Source organism: Haliotis rubra, unplaced genomic scaffold (assembly GCF_003918875.1).
Source record: "Haliotis rubra isolate DU_JTF1 unplaced genomic scaffold, ASM391887v1 Scf29, whole genome shotgun sequence".
In the NCBI taxonomy this organism is placed as follows: domain Eukaryota; kingdom Metazoa; phylum Mollusca; class Gastropoda; order Lepetellida; family Haliotidae; genus Haliotis; species Haliotis rubra.
In genome coordinates, this window is record NW_025766957.1 from 2,910,518 (window position 1) to 2,927,133 (window position 16,616).

The 16,616-nt window shown below is 37.5% G+C and overlaps 1 long non-coding RNA gene across 1 annotated transcript; it reads left to right on the forward strand.

Annotated features, from left to right (window-relative positions):
• Nucleotides 1-997: 997 nt before the first annotated feature.
• LOC124281895 lies at nucleotides 998-4,259 on the forward strand. Its single transcript, XR_006899997.1, has 3 exons — nucleotides 998-1,595; nucleotides 2,229-2,304; nucleotides 4,075-4,259. It is a non-coding gene; the product is annotated as an uncharacterized LOC124281895 (long non-coding RNA).
• The last annotated feature ends 12,357 nt before the right edge of the window (nucleotides 4,260-16,616 follow it).

Below are 16,616 nucleotides of genomic sequence, written 5' to 3' on the forward strand. Positions count from 1 at the left end.
ACGTTGCCACACACTCTGGTGTGCGCGTGCAGAGTGCAAGTGACATACTCGTTAAATTTAATTAATACCAATTATTGATTTAACCATGAGTAAAGTAAATACTATTAACTGCAAATTTAGTTTGTATATTTTTTCTGTTATACATCAGTGAAATTAAACTTACGACTGTTCTTATAAATGCTTCAGATTCAAAAATGCAATCATGATCATTTTGCATCTCTGGTGCTATTTAGGCGCGGTGGAGTAGCCTGATGGCTAAATCGTCCTCTCGTCACGCTGAAGACCCGGGTTCGATTCCCCAGATGGGTACAATGGGTGACGCACATTTCTGGTGTCCCCACCGTGATAATGCTGGAATATTGTTAAAAGCGGCGTAAAGTCATACTCACTCACCCTGGTGCTATTTTGACCTTTTTTGTTGGTTTATGAGCATTAATAAGAAAAAATACAATGTTTCGTCACGTAAAGAAACACTTGACCTCACAATGTGCTCAGGTGACAGCGCTGTTGGGGTAACCTCACTGGTGACCTCTCTGTTGGCCAGTGTTGGGTGACCTCATTGCGCAGTTACTCCTCGTGAAAGCATGTCCCATTGTGCAATGTCATAAAGTGGAACTGATTCAGATTCTTCAAAAGACAAAACTAAACTAAAATATATATTTAATCTAAAATTATGTAAATTCGTCATTACAGTGAACACTCTGCATCGATAAGGTTGCAGTCTGTGCCTATTACTTTTGGTACTGTCTTTGGTTATACTTAAATAACATTGGATAACGCTGGTTGAATCAGGGCACCCGAATTCTAATGACTAACTGCACGTTGTGACATCGTACGATAATAAATCTCCATCTCCATCTTCCCGCCTTTGAGGCTGTTCCTACAACATAACTACTGTTACTTTACCCTCGTGAAACTTCACACGGAAAATCAAAACAAAATGATGATAGTTTGTTCAGTAACTTTTTTATTTTGGAGACAAGCATTATGAAACTTTTCCCGAGTTGGTTTGATGTTTTCATTACATTCTGCGTTGAAATGAATGTTTGATCATGAACCGATATGAAGTTAGATTGTGATTCATCGGTATCATTTAAATCCAAACAGACTAGACACGTGTATTCAGGACAGAGCGTTTGGGACTATTATATGGATGCTTTAAGTAATAAATGATCATCAGATGACGTTTCCAACGTAAACGAAAAATAATGATTTCTGGAACCACCAACTGAATATCTTATATTTATGACATACCAGTACATATATATTGTTTTCGCCAAGTTTCCTGGAGGAATCATTAGGAAAGAAATGTTTCATTGCATACAGGTAATGTCTTTCCAATTTTCATATTGATTAAAACAACCCCCACCACATTGCTTGGGAATAATGTTTATCATTTCATAATTTTACACGTCAGTTTAAACATTCTGTAATTTTATATTTGTGTAATCAATGATGTCGCTATGTAATATATCGGTAGATCGTGCAATGCTTCAAGAACCTGGCCAACTGCCTGTTCCCATGGAGACTGAGGAGAGTCGTCCCCAAAAAGTCGGCATCTGAGTCTGACTACGAAAACGAGGAGGAGAAGGAGAGTAAGTCGGATACCTCACTTGTCATCAACCAATCCACCAATCCCTACACCTGCCTATCTTACCTCCTACACTCCAAACATCCCCCTGCACCTATCCGCCAAGCCCTCCATACTCCACACACACACACACGTACACTCACTCACTCACTCACGCACGTTCTCACTCACGCACACACTCACGCGACCATACACACGCACGCGCACAAAGACACACACACCTGCATACCCTGTCTCCTACACCTGTCAATTCTTCCTCCCACATCAGTCTACCCTTCCTCCTACACCTGCCCACCATGCCTCTACATCTGTCCACCCTGCTTCCTCCACCTGTCCACTCTGCCTCCTACACCTGTCCACCCTTCCTCCTACACCTGCCTACCCTTCCTCCTACACCTGTCCAACCTGCTTCCTACACCTGTCCGCTCTGCCTCCTACACCTGTCCACTCTTTCTCATACACCTGCCTACCCTTCCTCGTACACCTGTCCACCATGCCTGTACACCTGTACACCCTGCCTCCTACACCTGTCCACTCTGCTTCCTACACCTGTCCACCCTGCCCCTAGCAGTTGCATGAATCTATATCACCCTGACTGTGTTCGATCATTGTTGTTCCTTGTCTGTCTGTATTTCAGTCGTGGAGTCTGCTGTCGCCCTAGCTATCAAGGCATCCCTCACCTCGGAGCTGGATGACTTATTGTAAACATCCAGGTAATACCAATACACACCCTAAACTTCCAGGTAATATAAATACATTATCTTCACCTGGACAATACTCTCTAATATCAATACATCACCTTCACCTGGACAATACTCTCTAATATCAATACATCACCTTCACCTGGACAATACTCTCTAATATCAATACATCACCTTCACTTAGACAATACTCTCTAATATCAATACATCACCTGGACAATACTGTCTAATATCAATACATCACCTTTACCTGGACAATACATAGAGGATATTATATGAGTGCCCATGTCATACTATGTTTACGACACGAGTGCCTAAATGTTGGTATTTCCCGAGCGAGAGCGAGGGATATTCAGATATTTAGACATGAGTGTCGTAAACATAGTATGATATGGGCACGAATATAATATTCTGTTTATTGCCGAAGTCATCAAATTGAAGAAAATAAACCCACATCTCCCGCATGTAGAACGCAACGTCACAGAAGAAATGTGACGTCATAGCCTTGTTCATGATGTGTCACCATGACAAAGTGATATTTTGCCCTAGGGCATCGTATGAACAATATTAACCCCAATATGTTCGCCCTCGTAGGTAATAATCTCTAATACTAATAGATCACCTTCGCCTGAACAATACTCTCTGTATCAATACATCACCTTCACCTGGACAATACTCTCTAATATCAATACATCACCTTTACCTGGACAATACTCTCTAATATCAATACATCACCTTCACCTGGACAATACTATCTAATATCAATACATCACCTTCACCTGGACAATACTCTCTAATATCAATACATCACCTTTACCTGGACAATACTCTCTAATATCAATACATCACCTTCACCTGGACAATACTATCTAATATCAATACATCACCTTCGCCTGGACAATACTCTCTAATATCAATACATCACCTACACCTGGGCAGTACTCACTAATATCAATACATCACCTTTACCTGGACAATACTCTCTAATATCAATACTTCACCTTCACCTTGACAATACTCTCTAATATCAATACATCACCTTCACCTGGACAATACTCTCTAATATCAATACATCACCTTCGCCTGGACAATACTCTCTAATATCAATACATCACCTTCACCTGGACAATACTCTCTAATATCAATACATCACCTTCGCCTGGACAATACTCTATAATATCAATACATCACCTACCTGGCAGTACGCACTAATATCAATACTATCAATACTTCACCTTCACCTTGACAATACTCTCTAATATCAATACATCACCTTCACCTGGACAATACTCTCTAATATCAATACATCACCTTCGCCTGGACAATACTCTCTAATATCAATACATCACCTTCACCTGGACAATACTCTCTCATATCAATACATCACCTTTACCTGGACAATACTCTCTAATATCAATACATCACCTTCACCTGGACAATACTCTCTAATATCAATACATCACCTTCACCTGGACAATACTCTCTACTATCAATACATCAGCTTCACCTGGACAGTACTCTCTAATATCAATACATCAGCTTCACCTGGACAGTACTCTCTAATATCAATACATCACCTTTACCTGGACAATACTCTCTAATATCAATACATCACCTTTACCTGGACAATACTCTCTAATGTCAATACATCAGCTTCACCTTGACGATACACTCTAAACATCCAGGTAAAATATGTCTTTTCTCTGTTCTGACTGACATTTGCTTTCAATATTCCACAATTACATCCAGTTCTCTGTTTAAATATTGTTCTTTACTTTCCAGATTTTAACTTAATAAAGAGAGTTATTTGTACCTGAAGAATCAGGACCAGTGGGATGGATACAAGCAGCCAAGTTTGTGCTTGGTGCAACTATCTGTATCAAGAAGGATTGTATGATGTGTATTTGAAGTTGGAACTGCGTGAAGGATTGAAGGAGAGGTCATCAAAGATTACTGTCTTGCAAATGTTCTTGTGTTTGAGACATGAAATATGAACATTTTTGTTGACTTAATTTCATTATTTTTACCCATGGTATATCTCCATTATTTCATGGTGCATTTAGATTATGTGTGTGAACCTCCTCATGAACCTATTTTATGTAAGCAGTTAGAAATGTATAATATCTATAAGCCAAAAAGAATGTTAAATGTCATTAATAACCAAGGAAAGATTTAAACTGTTGTATATGATGTGCCAAAAAGAATGTTATATGTTGTTAAAAATCAAGGAGAGATTTAAACTGTTGTATATCATATTCCCAAAACAATGTTATATGTTGTTAAAAATCAAGGAAAGATTTAAACTGTTGTATATCATATGCCAAAAAGAATGTTATATGTTGTTAAAAATCAAGGAGAGATTTAAACTGTTGTATATCATATGCCAAAAACAATGTTATATGTTGTTAAAAATCAAGGAAAGATTTAAACTGTTGTATATCATATGCCAAAAACAATGTTATATGTTGTTAAAAACCAAGGAGAGATTTAAACTGTTGTATATCATATGCCAAAAACAATGTTATATGTTGTTAAAAATCAAGGAGAGATTTAAACTGTTGTATATCATATGCCAAAAACAATGTTATATGTTGTTAAAAATCAAGGAAAGATTTAAACTGTTGTATATCATATGCCAAAAACAATGTTATATGTTGTTAAAAACCAAGGAGAGATTTAAACTGTTGTATATCATATGCCAAAAAAAATATGTTGTTAAAAAACAATGTTATATGTTGTTAAAAATCAAGGAAAGATTTAAACTGTTGTATATTTATAAGCCAAAAACAATGTTACAGTATATGTTTTTGAAAACCAAGGAAAAATTCAAGCTTTTACAGAATTTTCATTTTACAATTTTCATGTCAGTATTGCACTTCTGCAGAAAAAGATTATTTATAAATCACTAAACAAATTAAATTTATAGTAATACCAAAAATGTTTTTGTTTTGATCATTTAGACAATGTTTCTGTTTAAGTTCCCTAAAGTTAAAAACGTCCCCCCAAAAATTTGCTGTTTTTGTAGGGAGCCAGTGGTATGAGCAATTTTTATGTGATGTACATATTATTTGCATGTATTTAAGTAAAATATTTCCACAGTTCATAATGTGTGACAGTCTATGTGCTCATGCGTAAATTTGAGTTTGAATACTGGCAGCATGCATTTGTTACATTTCCATTATGCAAATGAGGGAAAGTCAATATTTTGGAGCTTTTATGTGTACAATGCCAGTTTGCAAACATGTTCAATGTTTTGAAGATTGTTTTTGATTGCCTAAGGTTTTCCAAAGGTATTTCATTGGGATAATCAGCTGAGCATACACATTTTAAAAGCCCAAAATAACTTTAAATATTTAAAATCCTGTAAAAAATTCTTGTTTATTCAGGTTCCAAAAGAGAAGAAAATGAAACAAAAACATTTTATATATTTTGTGGTGGATTGTTGTTATTTCACAGGTGTAAATAGTAGGATTGTTGTTATTTCACTGGCGTAAATAGTAGGATTGTTGTTATTTCACAGGTGTAAATAGTAGGATTGTTGTTATTTTGCAGGTGTAAATAGTAGGATTGTTGTTAGTTCACAGTTGTAAATAGTAGGATTGTTGTTATTTCACAGGTGTAAATAGTAGGATTGCTGATGCTTATTATTTCTTCACAGATTGCTGATTTCACCGATTGTTGGTGACATCATGTTGGGGTATCCCAGAAATGACAAGAAGTCATTGTGATTGCCTAAGGTTGTAATTGACAACATTTTATGCATATTCATTTAACATACACAGCTAAATGCTAAATTTAACAATAAATTTGTCTAAAATCAAGGAAATTTTTAAACTTATGTTTGTAAATGGTATAAATATTTGTAAATATTTCAATATTTTATTTTTGTTTTCAATTTTTGTGTTTGAACTTAATAATTATGATTCTGTATAACCTACGCTTTTACTATTGAGCATGTTTCAGTTAAGTGCATATTATCATATTGAGTGTCTTTTGTTGTCAGAATGTGTGAGGAGTTAAACTGGAACGATTAACATCAGTGTGTTTTACCAGCTTCTACACTCATCTGCCAGATGTGTCAAAGAGTGTCAGCTTATTTCTGAAGTCAGCACACATGTAATTCATAATTGGCAGCATGTGTAAATTCTCAACTTTATTACTGCAGTATTAATTTGTTGTTATAGTCAGGACCAGATATCCATGTACGTGCAAGGCCGAGATCTTAGAATTCATAGGTTGTATGCACATTTAATATATACACGTCTATTTAGAACATTGTCTGCATTCATTTAGAGTTAATCGTCAGGACACTACTTGTACAAACTTAGGAATTTAAATATTTCTGTTTCATGTATAAATGTAAGTTAGTGATAGTAGGAGTGCTAATATATTACTGTGAATTTTCATCATAAAATGTTTTATGTTGCATGAACAGATTTTATGATCTGAAAATATATTTTTAAAATTCATGTTCAGTGTTTGTCTTGAATACGGTCTGACGGTTGGTCAGTTGGTTTGTGTCTGACATCATCAAAGCAACTGAGCATTTGTACCTAGTTTTTTCAAAAGTTATCCTTTCACCGACTGAATGAGTGAGTGAGTTTAGTTTTACGCCACACTCAGCAATATTCCAGCTATATGGCAGCAGTCTGTAAATAATCGAATCTGGAGCAGACAATACAGTGATCAACAGCATGAACATCGATCTACACAATTGGGATACGATGAAATGTGTCAACCCAGTCAGCGAGCTTGACCACCCGATCCCATTAGTCGCCTCTTATGACAAGCATGGGTTACTGAAGATCAATTCTAACCTGGACCTTCACGGGTCTGACTGAATGAGTGAACAGTACTTGAACAGTATATCAGTTAAATCAAAGGTATTTGGGTATTATGCACTCGCTTAGGTTGGGCATTACCTTTTATCAAGTTACAAATCACATTGTTAGAAACTATGCAAATTAGTTTTTATTTATCAAAATCAACAATTTCTATGGAATTCACCTCGTATGAGCATTTCTAGAATAACTTTGTCCATCCACTGTGAAATATTTCCTTAAAAACGCTGTCAGTAAAATCATTGTAACAAAGCGTCTGGTCAAGTCTAGTTTCAACTTGTTGGCGGTCAAACAAAAGTGCAAATATGTTGTTGTATTCATGGCAGTTAGGCATCTGCTAACCAGCTAACTTTATCGATAATAGATACACCTGATTATGATAGACCAACCAATCATAATCGAGTATCATTCACTGTACAATACAGTGTTTCCACAAACAGATATGGCACTGAATCATAATCATTGTGAAACTAGTTTTGAACCTGTGACCACAGGATTCTGGAATACTACAGAGCTAATGGGGGCACCTTAGTCGAAAGGGCCCTTTTAACACTTTGGTGAAACTTATGGGTGTTCTGCTGGAGGATGAAGAACCAAGATCGAGATGAATAATCAGGACAATCCTTGAACTTGAACAACCCGTTTGAAACAAGCAACTCGGTGGCTTGTGTCACATGCAAAGACTTTGTCTTACCTGACCCGTGAAGATCCGGGTTACAATTGGTCTTTAGCAGCCCATGCTTGTCATAAGAGGCAACTAACGGGATTGAGTGTTCAGGCTCGCTGATTTGGTTGACAACAAGTCATTGTATCCCAGTTGTGTAGATCAACGCTGTTGATCATTAGATTGTGTGTTCCAGACTCAATTATTTTCAAACCACCGCCCCTCATAGTTGGAATATTGCTGACTTTGGCTTATAACAACAAACAAACACACAGCAAACGAAAAACATTCCAACATTTGAAACATGTGTTTTATTGTTGTTGCAGTCAGAAAAGCATCATGAGATTACAGTACAATAAAACAAGCAAGTAAAGATTCAGGAATGCAACCTTGAAATGATAAACAATCTTCATGCTCTGACTAAAACTGTTTGACTGAGCTGTAATGGCCTCAGCCACATCCACAGTAACACAACACAGGCATCAAGTATGGACGGCTACTGATTAAGACATTGTAAAATCTAACATCAAAACTGTAAAACATAGACGTGGGAATCCACATATTATAAAATAAATAACATAAAAAAATAATTTTCTAAACGAATTGTATGAGTAAACAACGTGTTAGGACCAAGTTGGGACATCCAATACCAATACAAAGCTGACATGACAGTAAAATCAAAACATTCATTGCCAAACATTTTGCATTTCAATGACAATCTAGTATGTCTATAAACTTCAAGACGGCAAAATATACATAATGCAAAGCATTGACACTTGTTAAAGGGTTGATAGGTAAATTGAAAAATCACATCAGCAATGAAATGTTTCTCTCTCTCTGCCTGTGCATCTTAAAGATGTGAACAAATTCTATTTTGGATGATGAATATTTTTTTCGTATCTTCTGAAAATCCCAAATATCTAGGCTGTATTGTTCACTGTCGTAAATATGGACCACAAGTTAATAACAAGTCTTTATCTGGTTGTGTGATCATTTAAAAATCAGATACTGCTGATGCTGATGAGAAACATTATTATGATGGCCTGACACTAATTCATAGTTCACTTGTTTGGAACTGTTGCCCTGAAGAAGTATTTCTTGACAGTAGGATTTCATAAGATAAATGATGGTAGTAATGGGGCCATGACTAAAAATACCGGTATGAACATTCTCCACACATTTCTTTTGCACCAAATATTCCCTTCAAGATCTGAGGTCAGTACTTAAATTTACAACATAGACAAACTCTATAAAACATCAGAAACGGTATAACGGTCTGTTTTGACATACGGCCATAGACTTGCACAAGTCTCCAAGGGAAAAACTAATAGTTTAAATGATAATTTCTAAAACATAATAAAAAACAGACTGAGGTACTTTCTGCTTATCCAGACTTGCCTCTTTGAAGGATTGAATTACTATGGGTTCAGCATTCAGTACTAATACGGCCACAGCAAATTGTTTATTGGTTAATAAGGGATTTTTCCAGAGTAAAATTTGAGAACAGACCTTTGTTGAAAACACTTTTAAACTGAAAAAAATTAATGATTTGGTTTGGTATGTTAACCATTCATTTTCAAAACAAACATAGGGCTGAGTCTAATACTGCCATTTTCACCAGTTGTGTATTTGAAACAAGACACAAAACTACAAGAAAATGTGAAGAAGTGACCACCAGAGTGAGTGAGTGAGTATGGTTTTGTGCCACTTTAAGCAATATTCCAGAAATATCACGGCGGGGGACACCAGAAATGAGTTTCACACATTGCACCCATGTGGGGAATCGAAGCTGGGTCTTCGGCGTGACGAGCTAACACTTTAACCACTAGGCTACCCCACCGCCCCAGAAACCACCGGGACAGAGTGGGATTCTGAATCAATAACTAACTTGTTGTGGCTAAAAGTAACTGAGATATGAGTCCATTGTTAAAGATTCCTTCCTCCAAGCATTATCTTTCCATTCATCGTGACTGCGTCAAAGATGACAAAAACATAATGGTCATTTACAATAATGAGATGAATAAATACCTAGTACCTCATGTGTCAACTAGGAAAGACAAACACTTCACATAAACCCAATTTGTCACTGAAACACTGAAATCAACACAAAATGTTCTCAGTGATGGTTGATGCTACAGCACCTTCTATTAAACAGAACTCATCACAAGACATGGAAAATACAATGGGATCATGGCACTGACATTTTAATGTATTTTTGATGAACCAAGTGATTTGGCCGGATGTCTTCAACCAACACCATTAAACACAATGAAATCAAATTACTAATGAAATATTGTTTTGAATTTTTCAACCACTACTTTGTTGATTTGATACTTACAGCCCTTATCAAGACCTGAATGATTTTAGCAAAAACAACTGGAGCATAGCTGTAATTGCCACTTGATTAAATGGCTAGAAATATGAATTTGTTTATAGTATTTATGATACCTGATATGTAAGTTCCTGAAGGCTTACGACAGTTTTAAACCACAATGAAATTACACAATTACAAATTTATACAAAGAATGAGAATAAACATTGCATCCTTCAAGTATGTCTATACTTATGAGGATAAGTCATCTGCATTACAGTTAACAATATGTATGAGTGGCAACTTGACCAAGCTAAGATGTATTTCTGAAATGTAATTTCACAATTATCCTTATGAAAAATATAATCATAAGACAACCCATTTCATTAAAAATAATTAATGTGATATTTTTAAGCATTTGCTCATGATTCATACATATTATTTTATCTTCAAAGACACACTAAATTAGATAACTGATAATTCCTGTGCAGTTCTTATTGATAATTCAGTAAATATTCCAACAATTACTTTTCACGAATTTGTTCTGACACAATTACCTCCCTTACAGTTTATGAAACCAGAGTTATCTCCCTTCATTCACACAACCTGACCGAAGTAATCACTTCCACCATTATTCAATATACAGGACCATGATTGATTCAGCTCAGCTCATGTCCCAAAGACAACGTGAAATACTGTGACACATAAAAACATACAAATATATAACAAATTTGTATCTACAAGGCAAAAATGTACATCAAAATATGTACATATTCATACAAAACATTAGTAGAAAACACATCCGAAAAGCTTGCTATCTCTCAATTACAGCTTGCACACAAAAGCATATATACTTAGCTTTCAAATCACTCTTTGACCTTAGTATTAATGAATATTACCATCCTCTAAATGTTTTCTTAGAACCACAAATTCACAACAGATATTAACTGGAAAGTGTGTGGAAACTATGTACAACAAAATGGGTCATACATTCAAAACTCATATCAAGAGATGAGATTACAGTTTTAAAAACATTTTCAACAATTTCATACAAAATATTTTTATATTTGAAATTTGTAAAGTTTTAATCCTGCCTCGATCACTGAATTCTTTTATATTGCTACACTTTATCCATCATGACATGACAGATTTACTGTGGAAATTTGAAAGTCCTTAACTACATTTCAGTAGTATATGTAACAACAAAATGAACACACGAAATACAATCACTAGTGATGTTGGTAGAGACAGACAAACATAGAATGTGCATATTATACATTTCCTGTTATTTGCATTTCAAGGTTCAACAAATCATCTGTCATATCACATTCTCAAACTTGCACAGTTCAGTAATCATCATCCTCATAATCTTCACCTTCTTTGCATGGTGGCTGTTTACAAAGGGCTATGTAGTATTAGGCTGCTTCCGACATTACATTGGAGAAACAAAAGCTTTTCAGTATGTAAGTACATTCCTGATCGTTTACTTGAGCAGAATGAAAGGAACATATTTTACACCAAATTCCTGGTACTGAGTGAATGATTTAGGTTTTATTCTTTTTGAACTTTATTTCCCTCAAGCTGTCTGAGTTAGGAGGAATACTGGAGGATGTCCAGAAGTGATGCTGATTGTTGCAGGGGTTCCTGTTTACTATTGTATAGAAGCCAAGAAACCTGGTGAGGAGAGGCGAGGAGAAGTGTGGAGAAGTCAGGAAAGGCTAGAAGAGGTGGTGAGGGGAGGCAAGGAGAGGAAAAGCGGGGAGAGAGGAGGAGAGGTAAGGAAAAGCGAGGAGAGGACAGGAGAGGTGTTGAGGAGAGGTCAGGAAATGCAAGGAGACGTGAGGAGAGGCAAGGTGTGGAGCGGTGGCGAGGACAGGTGGAAGGAGGTTCAAGATCACATCCACGATTATTGCACTTTCATAGCCCCATGCATGTATGGTTGCGGCTTCAAGTACTCGTCCGGATTTATGCCAGTGCTGACAGAGACAAGGGTCTCAGGGGTATGGTCAAAATGAAAACAAGGGTCATGAACAGGGATGTTCTGGCACACCCACGATCACCAAACCCTGGCAAGACTTTGTGGAGACTTTGTTCATCATGGTTGAATTTCAGAAGTATGTATAAATGGTGTAGACAGTCAGCGCATCAATCCATTTCAGTAAATGAAAAGTTACAACTGTTACCATAATCTTCAAATTTAGAAGGAATTCTATATTTTGAGTGATCTGATGAAACCAGAGCCAATTGTTTCCTTTTTTCTCAGATTCATAAAGAAATAAGATGAAAATGTCTAAATAGAAAGAAGACACCCCAAGATCCCCCAGATAATATGAAGGACTTTTGAGTCTATTAAGCTTGATGGACAGATTGTCAAAGTATCATAGTTTTTTCCCCGAACATACTTTCTTGTGTTTGCGGATAATATACTACATACAAGACATTTGTGATAATGAAAGTTCAATCATGTTCAATCAAAATGAAATGAATAACATGCCTTTGAACCTCACGATGAGACCTAATCATGTTTCAAGATCATGCAAGTAACTGCGACTACAATAAACTATCTACAATTGTTGGAACGGATTCCTCCTTGTTTGTTAAGAACATCTCCAAATCTCTCAACTTGATCACAAACATCCTGTCTCAAAGTTGTTGTAGGAACAACACATCTAATAAGTCGACTTTCAAAGTCAGTCTCTTGCGAAACAACACCCTCCTTAACAGGCATTGCTAAAACAAAATATTTACCGGATCCCTTACAAGTGAAAAATGACCATTAGATTCACATGTTCTCAAACTCAAGTCCCTACCCAGCCAGCCTTGGCATTCAAATGGTAATCCCCAAAATATAAAGACCAAAACATTTTTTCTCCCCGACAGAAAAATAACTTTATTACTTCATCAAAATGTTTGTCGCATTTCAATATGACGGATGATGAACTACTTTCTTGAGAAAAGATCAAATGAATTGCAAGTGCTTCTAAGAGTTGTCATACTTAAACTCATCTTCCTGACCCCCAACCATCCTCTCTGAAACTAAACGTCAGCCTATAAGTTCAGCTATATTATCAACATGTCATTTTCATTACCTCTGTTCCATCATGTTTCTATACCACCACAGTACTTTACAAGAAAAATATCCACGCTTTCTCTTGTCCAAATATTCTCAAACCAGATTCCCTCAACTTATATGGCACTGTGTACAAATAGTAACATGAGTGTGAAGTATTTGTCATCTCCATGGCAACACACAAACGATGTTTCCTTGTCCACACATTATCGGATCAAGTGGCAGCAGTCTGCACAACACAAGGTCTGCTCCCAACCACACCAACACCATATCAACATATTTAACAATAACTTCTAAATGTTAAGTACAAAAAATGTAATTTTCTGAGTAAAATTGATATTTTATACTTATCCTGACTCATGCTCTTTTGCTTGTCCCCTTCCTCTTGCGAACATAGTGGAACACTTGTATCTCCTTAATTGAAGCTCCCTTCAATGTAAAATCACTAATTGGTACTCACCCACGAGTTACCTCCCCTGCCGTAAGCGCGGGAACAGGTGTCGCCACCCTCTGGCCTCATGCTTCACTCTCTCCTGATTTTGCGAGCCCAACACTTGAATTTACAGGGAAATCCAAAGTGTTATGTGGGAGGATGGGAGGGTTAACCTCATGAGTCAGGATAAGTATAAAATATCAATTTTACTCAGAAAATTACATATTTTTCCTTATCCTGACTCATGCTCTTTGTTTGTAGAATCCAATCGGAGAGGTGGTGGGTAAACAGAATACTTTGGATTAATTAGTGATTTAAGTAAGTGATATTGTAATAATTTCATGGGAACTTCATAAGGCATTGAGACTTAGGATATTTCCTTATAATAATCCATAAATATATACACTATAAGTGGGGTATTACCTTACTAATATACTGATATATCAATATATATATATAAACTGCTACTCTAACGAAGCTGTACACTGAATATAACTCAGTATGAGCTTAAGGTTGAATAACCTAAGCTAAATATGTACATAGCCCTAGAACTCCATGGAGTTATAAGCTAGTGAATATATGTATCATATATCTAATAATCTCGTAAGGTGAATATTAACGCCTACGAGGGACTGTCAATTGCTGAGCTGCAGGACCAAAGGACCGAAATGATGAATGCCAGAGACGCCCTCGGTGGTGATATCTCTGAGATAGTGATTAGCAAACACCATGTTAGATTTCCAAAAGCATCCTTCCATAATTGTATTCAATGAACAGTTACCATGAAGGGCGAGGGTGGATGCCAATGCCCTGATTTCATGGGGATTTGATGCTGTTGGAGGGTCCAGTCCTGCTGCCTTATAGGCGCGAAAATGACAGTTCTTATCCATATTGATATGGTGGTACGAGAGACTTCTGTCTGATTTGTAGGCTTATAACGGGATGAACAATCTTCTGAGCTTATCTTCGCCTTGTTTTGGAAATCGACGTGAAATAGATTATGAGAGCTCTCAGACTGGGCATAGAGATAAGTCCAATGTATCTTGAGATCCAAGAATTGAGGATAGCGCAGGGATGTGAAATAACCTGTCTGGTTGACCTGGTAGTTGATTTTAGCCATGAAATCCCATCTTAATCCCAGGTGCTTCGTCTTTTGATTTTCATCAAACTGTATCCTCTCATAATCTAGAGCATGAATTTCAGATATTCTGGCTGCCGTATTAGCTTATAACAGGAAGACTGTTTTCTGTGAGAGAAATTCAAACGCTGTCGATTCCAATGGTTCGTAATCCTCACTTGTGAGGTGTCAGAAAACTACATTCAGATCCTGCTGGGCGGAATTTCCGCTTTGGTCCTCCAATCGAAAGCACGTGAGTAAGGCCAGTAACTCTGGTGTTCTTGTTAATTTAACACCCGCTCTCATAGAAATCACAGAACTAAGCGCCGCAAGATATGTTGACAATGTCGAGCCTTTTAAATGTTTGTTTTGCCGTAGTAACACAAATAGTCTGCCACTTGAGGATGCGTGAGCATCTCTCGCTGTAAAACCCTTTTGTTTGTTGCATAATTTTCAAACTTTGCCACTTGTCATCGCATAAGTTACGCTGAGTATCGTATGGCAAGCGTGACCGCTTTTGCCGCCCTGGTAGAATATCCTCTCTTGTTTAAACACATTTTAATACAGTCCATAATGCGAAGTTTGAATACTTCTGGGTTTCTGTGCACCTGTTTGGTGTGAGGATGTATTAACAGGTTTGGCGCTTTGGGTAGTTCTAGTGCCGGGTTGACCGATATCTTGTATTAAGGCGGAAACTCACGCCTGGCCGGCCAATAGGGCTGACCAAAGTGAGTTGTAGGCTCTGCGCTTGGTTGATTTTCTGTAATACTAGAGGTATTATTGCTGGGGCTGAAACGCTGCACGCATTGAGGCCTTCCCATGAAATGCTTAGAGCGCCTGTTGCCCATGCTTGTGGGTCTGGCACTGGTGACACGAATGTCGGTAGTTGATTGTTGAACCTTGTGGCTTAATAGATCTACTAGCGGCGCCCTATTTGCTTGATTATCTGTGCAAATATCTCTGTATTGAGCATCCATTCTGTCGGGCGACGGTAGATGTGGCCGAGAGAGTGCGCCTGCTAGTATATTCCTGGTTCCGGGAATGTGGCATGCTTTGACATGTAGATTTAGATCTTGGATTAATTCGAACAGTTGAAAGGTTAAATTCAAAAGGTTCGGGCGATCTCGCTGAGCCTTGTCTGTTCACATAAAACGCCACTGTCGAAGTTGTCGGTATGTATCATCAGGTGCGCATTCTGTAGAATGTTGCTCCAATGTCTTATGGCTGATTACAGCTTTCATCTCTAATGCTTATGTGGAGTTTGCTTTCTAGCTGAGTCCATAACCCTGATGCCGTCCCCGTTGGAGAGATGAGCTCCCCAACCTTGGAGCGATCGCCTACATATAGATGGGTCTTGAATTCCTGCTCTGCTAAACAAATCCCTTCGCAGACATTCGATTTCTTTGTCCACCATAATAGATGAGGTCTGAGATGTATCGGTAGACTGAATGGTTGTAGGTCGCCGAGATGTGTATTGATCGAAGACCTGTAACGGACGTGAACTGTAATCTGCCTATGACTGTCAAGTCTTGGGCTGATGTTAGAAGACCTAGTAAGCTCTGCCATTGTCGGCGGTAGCGTGACAGTAGAGCTGGTGGAATGATCTGTTGGATCTTGAGCCAACGGTCTTCTGGTACGACTATACGGTTGAGATTGGTGATAAATCGGATTCCTAGGAATTGCAGATCTTGGCGATGGTACTAGGTCCGACTTGTGTAAGTTTACTAACCATCCCAGCTGTGTTAGTAGCTTTATGATGTAGTTTAACTGTAGTTTGAGATGCTGTGGATCTTGATCTACTTGTATCCCGCCGTCGAGGAAGAACGCACTGCATGAGCCCCCCTTGACGATGTAGATAGATAACAATCGGTTTCGCTATCCTCGTGAA